The following is a 12,676-nucleotide window of genomic DNA, read 5'->3' as shown; positions in this document are numbered from 1 at the left end:
AACTAAGCGGTGTGCAAAAAAAAAAAAAAGTCAGTTATCAGTTAGACTGTGTGGCTCCCATTAAGTGGGTTCACTGTCACTTTCTATCAGGTTGAAGGAAAGCAGGATTTGACCCTCCATCTGTTTCTCTCTTACTCTTCTTTATTTGAAATTGGCTGCGTCTTATTCCCAATGGAGGAATATGTCCCAAAAGGCAGGAAAGGCTGGGGCTGTACCCACTCTATACACCAGCTAGCGGAGCTAACCAGCTCCACAGAGTAGAAAATTGCATCTCACAATTGGCTCTCCCTGGATCACTGCAGAACACCCCTTACTACGGGCTTTGCCTCAGCCCCTAGAATTCCGTACTGGATTGCACAGTGCACTTAAGAGGAAACTCATTCTGGTGTAGAGAGCCAATGCCAGGGTTTTGCACCCTCCAAGTCTTGCTCTGGAGCTTCCAGCAAAGCAGAGTCAAGTATGTCTGCACATCCCTGTGGGAGGGTCTCTGAGCTGGCCCCTCACGGGTCAGTGAGGAAGACAGCGATGAGGTGGACCAGAGAAGGAGTCTGAGCATGTCTGGGCGATTTTTCAATACTTTAAAAATAAAACAAATAAGCTGATTAGTGTAAGCATGGAGTAGCTTCTCCTCCCTCCCCTAGATAATTAAAACCATTCGCTATCCACTGCCCTCAGACTGTGAAAATCAATGAACCTTGCATCAGTCTGTGACTGCATTGTGGTGAATAAGCACTGCCTAGTCCAGTGGCCAAGTTTACCCTAGCAGAGCTCAAGTATCACTGAGCTCAAGTATCACTGAGATGTCTCAGAGAGGGAGGCCACTTCTTAAGGCCTTGATGCTGCCTCGTGCTGTGCATCCTACACTTGCATTGACTTCCATGTGAGTTGAAGGTGCTCTGCACCTCACAAGTGGCTCTCAGCATTTGACAGAATCAGGTCAATAGTCAGGCAGGACCATATGGCATTATAGATCAAAATCAACACCTTGACTGATCTCTGAAGCAAACTGGAAGCCATTGCAGAGTTTGGAAAACAGGAGTAAGTAATATGCTTCCTTGGCTGGCTCCACTAAATAAGCAAGCAGCTGCATTCATACAACAAAGTCTAAGATTTTCGGTTTCTTTGCAAGCAGACACCACCACCTGACATCTGGGGGAAAATATGATTTCTAAACGTGCCATATGTAGTGTCCCAATCAGATTTAAGATTTAACAGAGCAATACTTGATTTGAGTCTACCTTCTTTTAGGATTAGGGTTTATTGTTTTAAATAGGGTAAAAATGAGTATCAAAGAGAGAGAGAGAGAGAGACTAAGACAGATATATATCAGAGTTGGAAAGAAAGTATTTTTCCTATGAGATCTTATGAATAAAAGCTACCCAGTGTATATTCAGAAAAGAAAAAATATGGGGAGAAAAGAATGGTATCTTTTGGCTAATGGCACCTTACATCTGGGAAATTGAAAAGAACTAAAAGATGTTCACTATGTAAAGAAAACAAAGCAATATGTTTCCCAGGTTACTAGTCTAGAAAACAGAAACCAGTCACAATAATGAATTCAGATGCTATATTACTTTGTTACTGTCAGTGCAGGGTTGGAAGTATTGAGTGTAACTTTAAAGTGATAGCAGATAGAAAATAAAGTGGAGGATGGGAGAGAAAACGAAGGGGAGAATCAGCTCCACCAGGATTTCTGTACTGTTATGTAGCAAAAGACTGCCCAGCAGCTACCACATTTCATGCCTTCACAATAACTGAGAAAGCTGTTTTCAGCTGATCAAGCAGAGTCTTTCTTTGAACTTAACTGGCATTGATCTGAAGCATTTTGCTGATTGCCAAACAGCACATGCCATGTGTCAATCTCTTTTGTAAGTTAAGAACCAGTTAACACAAACTTAAATCCATGAGAGGCACCTTGCTCTCCCCCCCACACATACACTTTTCCTCTAATGCACACACCTCTCCAGCCCCAATAAAGGGAAAGGAAGAAAAGGGGGGGGAGACCCACTTCTTTAATTAAAGCTATTTGTATGATGTAAATTACTGATGACAAAAACAAAGAGTGTTTATGAATATCAGCAGATATCAGCCTTGCAGAGCAAGGGCCAGCATTTACATTTCTATTGCTTATCACTGTTTGGGCTGGGAATTATAGCATTCTTCAGATTAACTCCCTGCAGGCATGCAACAGTTTGACCTTTTGCAGGCTAAATTGCATACACTAAATTATTTCTCTCTCTCTTTCTTTTACTGAGATAAACAAGGCCCATTACATGACTCAGGCTGCCCTTTTTCTCCTGCCTGTTACATATGCATAAGTAAATATTTTCCAGTTAATCCTCCGATTTAAAGTCTAATTTTCAGAGCAGGCTTTATGAAATTAGAGAAAAAGGAATTATGTGATAGATTAGATGGATTTTGTTACTTTTAAGCCACAGAAGCAGTATTTAGTCAAGAATTTGTATTCAGTTTGAAAATAAATGGAGGCAACACTATGATAAAGTGAGTTTCAGAGGAGCATGTTTGCATAAAGGCTCCATAGGTGGTGCATGTTAAATGGAAAGTAGGAATTCTTTAAGCTTTGCCTACAAAAAAGCAGTGCAGGTAACTACAATAGTTTCCAAAAGGAGGCAGTAATTGGGAGGATATTGGAGAAGAAAGAGCATGGAGAGCAAAGCAATATGTTCATCAGATGATTACCTATATTCATACAGATAGATATGGTAGGATCTCTCAGATTAATCCTTGCTATTTTGATTTTTTAAATGATAGTAAATGAGATATATTTAAAAACAGACCATTGCTCAGACCACAGATCCAAATTATATTTTCAGTTAGAATGATGTAAATCAGGAGTAACTGAGGAAGTTAGTTGGAGTTATTCTGGTCTCAAGTTGTGTAGTCCTGATGTATGCCACCAAAACTGAGAGCACAATCTGTTCAAGGACCATAGAACTGCATTGGCATAGCTGAATTTACATAGGTAACACTGGTCTACAATTTTTGAGAAGTCATCTGCTTCAGAGATAAAATGTGCTATTTATTATGTATTTTGATGTGCTGAATTCAAATATGACAATTAAAACAACTGATTGGCTACTGTTTCTAAGTTATTTAAGTTTTTACATTTTATGTCTATGTATATTGTGTAGATAGTAGAGTTTTAATCATAAATTGTAAACCTAGGTCTTTTCATGTGTTTATGGTTGCTTTACATGATAATATTTCACCTGTCCTGTTTATGTAACACTTTAAAAATCAGCAAAAGGGTTATATAAATAAAATTTATTATGAAACAAAAGGCAAAAAACTATTATGTACATAGTTTAGTCCTATTCAGTGTCTACTCGGCGCTTCTTGGCTTGTCTCTTGTATTCATTAAATGGAGCATCTCTTGTCACTGTCCAGCAATAGTCTGCAAGCATTGATGGGCTCCATTTGCCCTGATAGCGTTTCTCCATTGTTGCAATATCCTGGTGAAATCGCTCGCCGTGCTCGTCGCTCACTGCTCCGCAGTTTGGTGGAAAAAAATCTAGATGAGAGTGCAAAAAATGTATCTTTAGTGACATGTTGCAACCAAGGTTTTTGTATGCCTTGAGGAGGTTTTCTACCAACAACCTGTAGTTGTCTGCCTTGTTGTTTCTGAGAAAATGTATTGCCACTAACTGGAAGGCTTTCCATGCCGTCTTTTCCTTGCCACGCAGTGCATGGTCAAATGCATCATCTCGAAGAAGTTCACGAATCTGAGGACCAACAGAGACATCTTCCTTTATCTTAGCTTCACTTAACCTTGGAAATTTTCCACGGAGGTACTTGAAAGCTGCTTGTGTTTTGTCAATGGCCTTGACAAAGTTCTTCATCAGACCCAGCTTGATGTGTAAGGGTGGTAACAAAATCTTCCTTGATTCAACAAGTGGTGGATGCTGAACACTTTTCCTCCCAGGATCCAGTGACTGTCGGAGTGGCCAATCTTTCTTGATGTAGTGGGAATCTCTTGCACGACTATCCCATTCGCAGAGAAAACAGCAGTACTTTGTGTATCCAGTCTGCAGACCAAGCAAGAGAGCAACAACCTTCAAATCGCCACAAAGCTGCCACTGATGTTGGTCCTAGTTTATGCACCTCAAAAGTTGTTTCATGTTGTCATAGGTTTCCTTCATATGGACTGCATGACCAACTGGAATTGATGGCAAAACATTGCCATTATGCAGTAAAACAGCTTTAAGACTCGTCTTCGATGAATCAATGAACAGTCTCCACTCATCTGGATCGTGAATGATGTTGAGGGCTGCCATCACACCATCGATGTTGTTGCAGGCTACAAGATCACCTTCCATGAAGAAGAATGGGACAAGATCCTTTTGACGGTCACGGAACATGGAAACCCTAACATCACCTGCCAGGAGATTCCACTGCTGTAGTCTGGAGCCCAGCAGCTCTGCCTTACTCTTGGGTAGTTCCAAATCCCTGACAAGGTCATTCAGTTCACCTTGTGTTATGAGGTGTGGTTCAGAGGAGGAGGATGGGAGAAAATGTGGGTCCTGTGACATTGATGGTTCAGGACCAGAAGTTTCATCCTCTTCCTCTTCCTCGTCTGACTCAAGTGAAAATGATTCTGGTGCATCAGGAACCGGCAGTCCTTCTCCGTGGGGTACTGGGCGTATAGCTGATGGAATGTTTGGATAATGCACAGTCCACTTTTTCTTCTTTGACACACCTTTCCCAACTGGAGGCACCATGCAGAAGTAACAATTGCTGGTATGATCTGTTGGCTCTCTCCAAATCATTGGCACTGCAAAAGGCATAGATTTCCTTTTCCTGTTCAACCACTGGCGAAGATTTGTTGCACAAGTGTTGCAGCATATGTGTGGGGCCCACCTCTTGTCCTGATCTCCAATTTTGCAGCCAAAATAAAGGTGATAGGCTTTCTTAACCATAGTGGTTATACTGCGATTTGTGATGCAAAAGTCACTTCACCACAAACATAGCAGAAGTTATCTGCACTGTTCACACAAGTACGAGGCATCTCTGCTCACTTTGGCTAAACAGAAATGTGTCCCTTTGCAAAATCAAACACTCACAAATAAGAGAGCACGACACTGTATGATTTCTAGAGCTGATATAGGGCAATTTGTTCAGCAGAGTGATGTAAGCTTCGTTATGATTGCATCATCCATGACTTCTAGGAATAACTTGATGCAATTCATATCATGTATGATGCAATACCAGCTTCAGATTGCATCATTCATTGTTTTGCCTAAAAAGCAAGTACTGTCCAAACCCAGTCATAGATTTATTCATAGATCCAGTCAAAGATGTATTTTAGTCATTTCTGGTTTAAATTGAGATCCCTTCCCTTTATAACTCACTTATCCTCCGCTATTCCCAAGTCAAGGGTCGTATATACTGACCCAATAGCATATCTTGAAAACTAGAGCCAATCAACAATTTTAAGCATCATTTTCGTTCTCAGTGACCCAGAATTAGTAAAGTTGGACTACATTTATTTCAGAAGCATTTTGGCTGTAGAGCAGTGAATGGTTACAACTCCCTCACCCGCAGAAGCCTGATTCCGGTGGCATGCAGGATCACTACAGCATGGGACTGCCTTAGCTGCAGTGCGTGACCAGGACATCTTTAGTGCCTTCTCATGCTCTCCATGCCCCACAGCATGCTACTGAACCACCTTCATGGCTGTTAAATCACAAACTGATTTCCTCCACCCAGACCGCCAGAACAGTCTTCGCATGTTATAGAAAGGCAATTTCCCCATCTCACCAAGAGTACAAGACTCATCGGCTACCCTCACCTACTTTAGCCCACTCATTGAAGCGGTTTACCAAAGTATGTCCGCTGTCGCTTGTGAACAGCAACTTGGAGCCACTGGTGAGAGCTGGGTATAGGTGGGGACCAAAGCAGATGAACTACTCCATAAGGAGCATGACACGTTCCTCTGACAGAGATACTACCCCTCCCTAATACTCCCACACACCCTATTTATAGACAGCACATTAAACAGCTTGAACAATTTCACATGAGCTCCTTCCACGCAATAATGAGGATTCGCTGCCAGGACAAACTGACGGATATATTAAGGCCCTTGAAAGAGCAAACACAACCATTGAGGAAATGATACTGAGAGCACAACTTACGTGGACCGGACATGTCTTCAGAATGGAAGACCACCGTCCCCAAAAACAGATCTCATATGGGGAGATGAGTCAGGGAAAAAGAAAGAAGCGTCGTCCATATAAGTGCTTCAAAGATAACCTGAAGAGCATCTCCAATGGGCTGGCATCAATCGCAAAGAACTCAAGCAAATGGCTCAGAACAGGACTCACTGGCGGTCTCTGACAAGATCAATATGTAACAGGTTTGAGCAGAATCGACTAAATCATCTCCAGGCTGCATGTGAAAGGTGCCACAGAGCTGCATCATCAAATATCATAGATACAGACTTCCCCTGCCCTCAGTGTGGCTGACTCTGTGCATCAGGGTTCGGACTTCAGAGGCATATGTATGGCCATAAATGAGAATTGCAACAATATTGTCATCGTCGTCAGGGATGGACTACCAACAAAGATTACAAGGGTGGTAAGGCATGCAGACACAGAAAGGGAACAGGATCTTCCCCATTTCACTAGTGATTATAGAAGACTTGCATCATTACATGATGTAATGTAGTTTCTACTATAGTGACATAAGGAAAACTTGATTGTTATCCTGACGATGAGAAAAATTCCTTGTCTTGAACAATAGGAAGGACAGTTCCCTGGTTGTTATACAACTACAGCTTCAGACTTTGGCCTGCCAATTTAGCAGCAGCCAGCATATATCTCAACAGTGTGTAGGGGGTGCTGTGCATGCAAACTTGACTAGGACTGAGTGAAAGCCAGACCATTAATTGAAACAATGTGCCATCTTTGGGATGTTCCCAGCACCTTCTACTCAAAAGACATTTGAAGATAAATAACTAGAACTTAGACTCCATTTTAGCTAAGAATATACACTGTGAAATTGTTAATCCACTCATTTAGAGGGTTCAAAGTTGTTCTACAGAGAATGCTTTGTGGACACCTCAATGCCATTCTCAATCATATCGCCCCTCTCTCCTTGTTACATTCAAAATCTCAAGGACTATCTCCCTCTTATTTATAATCACACTGCATCCCTTTGTCAAGTTACAACAATTACATGTATCAGAGGGGTAGCCGTGTTAGCCTGGTTCTGTAAAAGCAGCAAAGAATCTTGTGGCACCTTATAGACTAACAGATGTTTTGCAGCATGAGCTTTCGTGGGTGAATACCCACTTCGTCGGATGCAAGTAGTGGAAATTTCCAGGGGCAGGTATATATAAGCAAGCAAGAAGCAAGCTAGAGATAACGAGGTTAAATCAATCAGGGAGGATGAGGCCCTGTTCTAGCAGTTGAGGTGTGAAAACCAAGGCAGGAGAAACTGGTTCTGTAACTGGCAAGCCATTCACAGTCTTTGTTTAATCCTGAGCTGATGGTGTCAAATTTGCAGATGAACTGGAGCTCAGCAGTTTCTCTTTGAAGTCTGGTTCTAAAGTTTTTTTGCTGCAGGATGGAATTACAATTACATGGAAAAGTGAGAATGGGAAAGCATTTGTGCATCTTTTGCAATCTTTATTGTAGCAAGTGTTTTTGTCCTTTTTGAAAGGAGTTAAACATGCTGCCTACTTTTGTCCTTTCCTTCATCTCCCTCTCCCATAGTTTCTGATTTTGTCAGTGGAAAACAAAACAGGACCCAGTATGATGTGGCCAAATAGGCAACGAACCATAGTTTGAGACCCTCTCTTCTACTTACTGGATTAAACAAGAACACAGGTTAAAGCATGTACTTAACATGACTTCTGTCAAGTTTATAGGATATAATATAATTCCTTTACTTCTGCCAGTCTCTGTTAGAGTTTTATTTCATATTTTATTACAGATGTATGAAAAAATCATGTCAGAAACCTGTACTAAGTAAAACTTTTTGATGTGACCAAAAGAAGAAGCCAACAAAAAGACCATATTCTCCACTGATACATAATTGTAGTTCCCAATAATAATGTTACATGCACAAATCAAAGGGAGAATTATATATACATGTTACATGGACACTCTAATGAAGGACTCAATAATATTAAGACATATATCATCAGTTTCTTGTGGTGCAGGGAGTTATGTGCATAAATCTTCATGCATCAAAAGGAGAACATCCCTCTAAATATCATCTGTTCATAGATACAATTGTTCTTTGTAAACTCTTCCAATGGCATTCCAGACAAACCCATTATAGAAAAAGAAGTTTTTTGCTTAATTTGGAGAATCAGAGTACAAAGTCTTTCTATTCTTTTCCAGATCAAAGGGTCAAATTTTGCCCTAGGAGCACAAAACTCGATTGACTTGAACAGGAGTTTAATTTGCTTATCTCAGAGAAGAACCTGCCTCAGAGTTTATTATGCTTCTATCATGATGTTGAGCCAAACAAGATGCTCCGACTGATCGCAATAGGTTATGAGTTGAGAGAGTAACAAAATGGACCATCTCTTCACGGTAGTGACATTAAAAGAGAAAAAGAAATGATTTTTTAAATTACAATCTGTTGCACCCTCCATTGCAGACAAACCCATCCTCTTTGGGCAGCTATGCATAAATATAGTGTGTGTGTGTGTGTATATATATATATATGCACACACACACACACACACACACTTGTACATGTATGTGCAAATCTGCCTCAAAAACACACAGACACCATGATGCATGCAAATCATTGAAACTGAAAGCCAGACATTCTGGCAGATTTCAGTGTTGGGGATAGAAGAGAGAGTTAGTATTTCTCAAGGTCACATCCAATGTGTTTGTTGAACTGAGAGAGCCTACTAAATGACTCTTGCAGTGTCACATACTGGGGGGAGGGAGAAGGAGGGGGTATCCGAGCCTCAATGAAAATAATTTAAAAAGGCAAATAAAACAAATAATTCAGACAAACAGATGGCAATCAGCATAGCTGTGTGAAAATGATAAGAATCACTGGGGAAATTTTGCTAGATATCCATCATAATTTGTCTAGCCCATGGTTCAGTGTTCTTGGGACATCATTCTCCCCTGTTTGTCTTATACCCAGAGACTATGAAAACTGGGTTAGTTGTCTCCCAAAACATATCACTTTTAATATTGTGGGTCATTTTCTTTTTCTTACTTCAAAGGCCAGAATTTTACTATACAACTTTATGGTGAAATTTCCAAAGCTCTTTGACATATGGACATGCGTTCATATATAGCATCCTGGTTTTATAAACCCAAATTGCTACATAACATTACTTAGAACACTACTTATAAGCCTGAATTGCACTGTCAGCTCTGTTTTCCAACATCCATTTGCATTTACAAGCAAAGTGAAGAAGTTAATAGAAGAATATAGAAATGATTAAGAAAAAAATAGAAAAATCCATTGTTTCTTTCATTTGTTTCCTTGCTGCATTTGTCCTTTAATGTATTAGATCACTGGGTCTCAACCTTTCCAGACTACTGTACCCCTTTCAGGGGTCTGATTTGTCTTGCCTACCCCCAAGTTTTACCTCACTTAAGAACTACTTGCTTACAAAATCAGTCATAAAAATACAAGAGAGTCATCACATACTATTATGGGAAAATTGCCGACTTTCTAATTTTTACCATATCATTATAAAATAAATCAGTTGGAATATAAATATTGTACTTACATTTCAGTGTATAATATATAGACCAGTATAAACAAGTCATTGTATGAAGTTTTAGTTTGTATGGACTTCGCTAGTGCTTTTTATGTAGCCTGTTGTAAAACTAGGTAAATATCTAGATGAACTGATGTACCCCCTGGAAGACCTCTGCTTACCCCCAGGGGTACACACATCCCTGGTTAAGTACCACTGTATTAGAGCAATATGGTACATCCTTTACTGCCAATGGGGCAGATCTGAAACCATATTACAACCATCTACACATCAAATACAATCAGGTCAGGGGGCCTTTTTTACATGGTTGTCTCTTGACGTATAGGAACAGCATGAGAGAGAAGGTGAGAAAATGGGAACATGTCCCCTCTGTATTGCTGTAGACATTTTTCACTCCAGTGCTCCCCCCCACAACTTTTCATATGTGGTTACACTGCAGTGACCTGACCCTGTTGCAACATGGTTGCAATCTATAGCATAGATGAGAATGTAACTACAATATGTTCCATAATCGGGCTACTGCCTTGTGTGTATCCTTATGCTTTTGTGACCTGCCATTTAACAAAAGAAATAAATCACAACTTGCCTTGGGGTTCTCTTTCATTTTGTTTCTTTTTAAATTACTCGCAAGGGGCAAGTATCCTTTGCGCCAATCATGCAGACCTCAGCTTGAAAGTCAAAGGGGCCTCAGCCTGTTGATTAAAGTCTTGATCACTTGATAGCTCCAGCAGCTGGGAGATTTGTTTCAGTGGTCGGCTCCTGTTAGTCTTGCCACAAGGAGAAGACTGAGCTGGGAAAGACTGAACAAACAGAGGGTGAAATCCTGGACACATTAAAGTCCATTGCTAACCTCCCATTAACTTCAGTGGATCCAGGGTTTCACCCAGAGATTTATTTCACTTTAGACTGATAGAATGGAGGAGTGAGGGAGAGCATTTCCACCAAAGCTTGTTAATTCATTTTTTATTTTAATCACTTTCAGTGTATTGTTCTGTTAGGTTCTCTGGGAATTTTGCACTGGAGATAGTCAAAGTGTTTTCTTCCTGCAGCATCTAGCTTCAAAATCAATCAATCAATCAATCAACCAAACAAACAAATAATTTTGATAGCATATGGAGTAACATTCTGCTTGCGTCATGTTAAATGACTGGAATACCCAATCCCCCTTTGGAATAGCACATGAAAAGGGATAGTCATTTACTCACATGCCAAAGGAACTATTCACCCACTGTAACCTTCTGAGAGGATGCCGTTGTTAAGAAGCAGTCCTGATTAGCCGGGTTAAATCAAGGGACTGGGAGTGGGTAAATCTTGGGTTCTCTTCCTACCTTCACCAACATCTTTCAGTGTGAGTGTTAGCAAAGTGCTTGTCCTCTCTTCTCCTCAGTTTCCCCATCAGACAAATGGGAATAAGAGTACCTACCTCATAGAGTTATTGAGAAGACAAATTAGTGCATGGAGAGTACTGTGAAAGCTTCAGAAGAAAGGCAGTTTATAAGTGCTTACTATTATTACTGGAGTTTTCAGATCAATAAGGAAATATTGATCACCAGTAGAACTGCACCAGAGCTAGCAATGGTGATAAATATTTAGCATAACTTCCTAGTGTGGACGCACCCCTAGGTAGTGTCAGATATTTTTATCATTTATTATAAATAATACAGTATAACCTACAGGCTTCAACCAAGGTCAGGGCCACATTCTGCTAAGCACTGTACAAACACAGTAAGAGATGGCCCCTGCCTTGAAGAGCTTATACTTTAAACAGACAGCACAGACAAAAGGTAGGGAAGGGTGAATGAGGTACAGGGAGGTGAAGTGATCTGCCCATTGGCAATTCTGAAAAATCATCTCAGGTTTACCCAAAATACAATTTTTTTCAAAATTTTCAGAGAATCAAAAAAAAATAATTTTGGATCTAACAAGATATTTTGTTTAGATTTCAAGCATTTAAAGATTTTTTAAAAATAAAACAGAAGGAAATTTCAAAACAAAGTCATTTCACATAGAAAAATCAAAACGTCATTTCAGAAATGTCAAAATAATCTTGTGACAGTCTCACAATATTGTTTCATTGTGTTTTCGACATGAACAATTCGTTGAAACTGATACATCTTTGTAACATTTCAATGTTGCCAAATCTGCGCTGACCACTGGAAAAAAAATTTCAGCTGAAACATTTCACCCAGCAATTCTCCTGAGTTCCAGACCAGTGCCCTGTTTGCCAAGACTTGCTGCCTCTCATGATAGGATAGGATTTATTATTTGGACAAGTGACAAATTAGATATTACTTTACCCATTTTTGTAGAGGGGGAATCAGAAGTGCAGAGAGATTTATTGACTCTGTCAAGGTCATCTCCATCCCTGCTCAGTTTTCTAAGAACTGTGCTGGCCAAACTGTGCTATAGACTGCATTGGAAGAAAGTCTACAAAGGGTTAAAAATCAGGCCCTGGAGTCAGAAGAGATAGATAGGCTTTGTATGAACTTTCTGTTTGATAGTGGGTAACTGCTTCACACTATATTTTCCCATCTGTAAAATGGAGATAATTAAAGTATGAATTCCAAAAATATCTGGAAATATTAGTTTGAATTTGTAAATGAATTTACTCCACCTCCATTCACAGGCCTATTCTCTTCACGTTTCATGAATATCATAGCAAATGAGCTTTCCTAATGTGACAACTCAGAAAGAGAAAATTGTAAACTCAAATGATTGAATATTTGTCAAAAGCAAATTTTAAAGTATATAATTAACTCTTAACCATGTGAATTCCAGTTGTGATTTTTGCAGTCAAACATGGAATTCTAAATTTGTATTATTGTTGCTTAGGTATATGTTACCCAATCAGGGAACAGAAATTAGACCAGGTGATTTTTGTAACTAACCAGCACAGAGAAAATTGTGAATATTCTCAAATTCACTGTTTTTAATGATCTACAGACCCAGAAT

The sequence above is a fragment of the Mauremys reevesii genome, linkage group 2 (genome assembly GCF_016161935.1).
Source record: "Mauremys reevesii isolate NIE-2019 linkage group 2, ASM1616193v1, whole genome shotgun sequence".
NCBI lineage: Eukaryota > Metazoa > Chordata > Testudines > Geoemydidae > Mauremys > Mauremys reevesii.
This window is presented reverse-complemented; position numbering follows the sequence as displayed.